This window comes from Crocuta crocuta, unplaced genomic scaffold, assembly GCF_008692635.1.
Source record: "Crocuta crocuta isolate KB4526 unplaced genomic scaffold, BGI_CrCroc_1.0 scaffold229, whole genome shotgun sequence".
Classification (NCBI taxonomy): domain Eukaryota; kingdom Metazoa; phylum Chordata; class Mammalia; order Carnivora; family Hyaenidae; genus Crocuta; species Crocuta crocuta.
The window spans coordinates 3,907,509-3,909,272 of NW_027536464.1; the positions used below are offsets into that span (position 1 = coordinate 3,907,509).

Sequence of the window (1,764 nt, forward strand, 5' to 3'; positions counted from 1 at the left end):
CTGAGCCACCCAGGTGCCCCAGGAAACAGATTCTTAATTATAGAGAACAAACTGATGGTTTCCAGAGGGAGGAGGAAGGAAGGATGGGGGAACTAGATGATGGGGGTTAAGGAGTGCACTTGTCATGATGAGCACCAGGTGATGTATGGAATTACTATACTATACATCCAAAACTAATACAACACTATATGTTAACTAATTGGAATTAAAATTAAAAAAAAATTTAAAGCCCTTAGCTCAGGGACACCTGAGTGGTGCAGTCAGTTAAGCGTCTGACTCTTGATCTTGGCTCAGGTCACGGTCTCACAGTTTGTGAGTTTGAGCCCTGCATGGAGCTCTGTCCTGAAGGCACGGAGCCTGCTTGGGTTTCTTTCTGTCCTTCTCTTTGCCCCTCTCACACTTGTGCGCAAGCTCTCTTTCTCTCTGTCTCTCAAAATAAATAAATAAACTTTTTAAAAAAACATACTTTAAAAAAGCACTTAGCTCATGAGACGGGCCTCTTTTTGTGGCACCTCGGAGGCAGTAGGCACCCTCAGGATGAAGCTGAACATCTCTTTCCCAGCTACTGGCTGCCAGAAACTCATTGAAGTGGACGATGAACGCAAGCTTCGTACCTTTTATGAGAAGCGAATGGCTACAGAAGTTGCTGCTGATGCTTTAGGGGAAGAGTGGAAGGGTTATGTGGTCCGAATCAGTGGTGGCAATGACAAACAAGGCTTCCCCATGAAGCAGGGTGTCTTGACCCATGGCCGCGTCCGCCTACTGCTGAGTAAGGGGCATTCCTGCTACCGACCACGGAGGACTGGAGAAAGAAAGTGCAAATCTGTTCGGGGTTGCATTGTGGATGCCAATCTCAGTGTTCTCAACTTGGTCATCGTGAAAAAAGGGGAGAAGGATATTCCTGGACTCACTGATACTACTGTGCCTTGTCGCCTGGGCCCCAAAAGAGCTAGCAGAATCCGCAAGCTTTTCAGTCTCTCAAAGGAAGATGATGTTCGCCAGTATGTTGTGAGAAAGCCCCTAAACAAAGAAGGTAAGAAACCTCAAACCAAAGCACCGAAGATTCAGCATCTTGTCACTCCATGTGTCCTCCAACACAAGCGTCGGCGCATTGCTTTGAAGAAGCAGCGCACAAAGAAAAACAAGGAAGAGGCTGCAGAATATGCTAAGCTTTTGGCCAAGAGAATGAAGGAGACCAAAGAAAAACGCCAAGAACAGATTGCCAAGAGACGGAGGCTGTCTTCGCTGAGAGCTTCTACCTCAAAGTCTGAGTCCAGTCAAAAATGAGATTGTTTTAAGAGGAACAAATAAATTTATAAGATCAGACATCAAAAACAAAAAAAGCACTTAGCAATGGAGCATGGTAAACCCTCATAAATGTTAACTATTAATTTTTATTTAAATATTTAATTTTGCTCCAATTTTACAGATGGAGTCATTTGGGCTAAACTTTATGCACAGCAACAATGATAATAAAGTTCAAATGAGTTCCCAGCTATAGTTTTAATATCAAATAAACATAGCCACTATCAACTTACCTTTCCTATGAAGGTGATGACATTTTTTAAATCTGCCCTGCAACCCAATCTGTTCTTCTTTTAGCCATTCATTTTCTCATATTAGTTAATAAATTAGATTAGGCAGTTTTTATCTAGGAAGTCAGAACCCTGTAAACTTGCAGAACACTAATCCTAAATTATGCAGGTTCTTGAGGGCTGACAACTCGCAGGACTCTGATGAACAGTAAAAGAACACACTGCCATT

General features: G+C 42.8%; 1 pseudogene; it reads left to right on the plus strand.

The window, feature by feature from the left end:
- Positions 1-536: 536 nt before the first annotated feature.
- Positions 537-1,326, plus strand: LOC144218644 (small ribosomal subunit protein eS6 pseudogene; annotated as a pseudogene).
- The last annotated feature ends 438 nt before the right edge of the window (positions 1,327-1,764 follow it).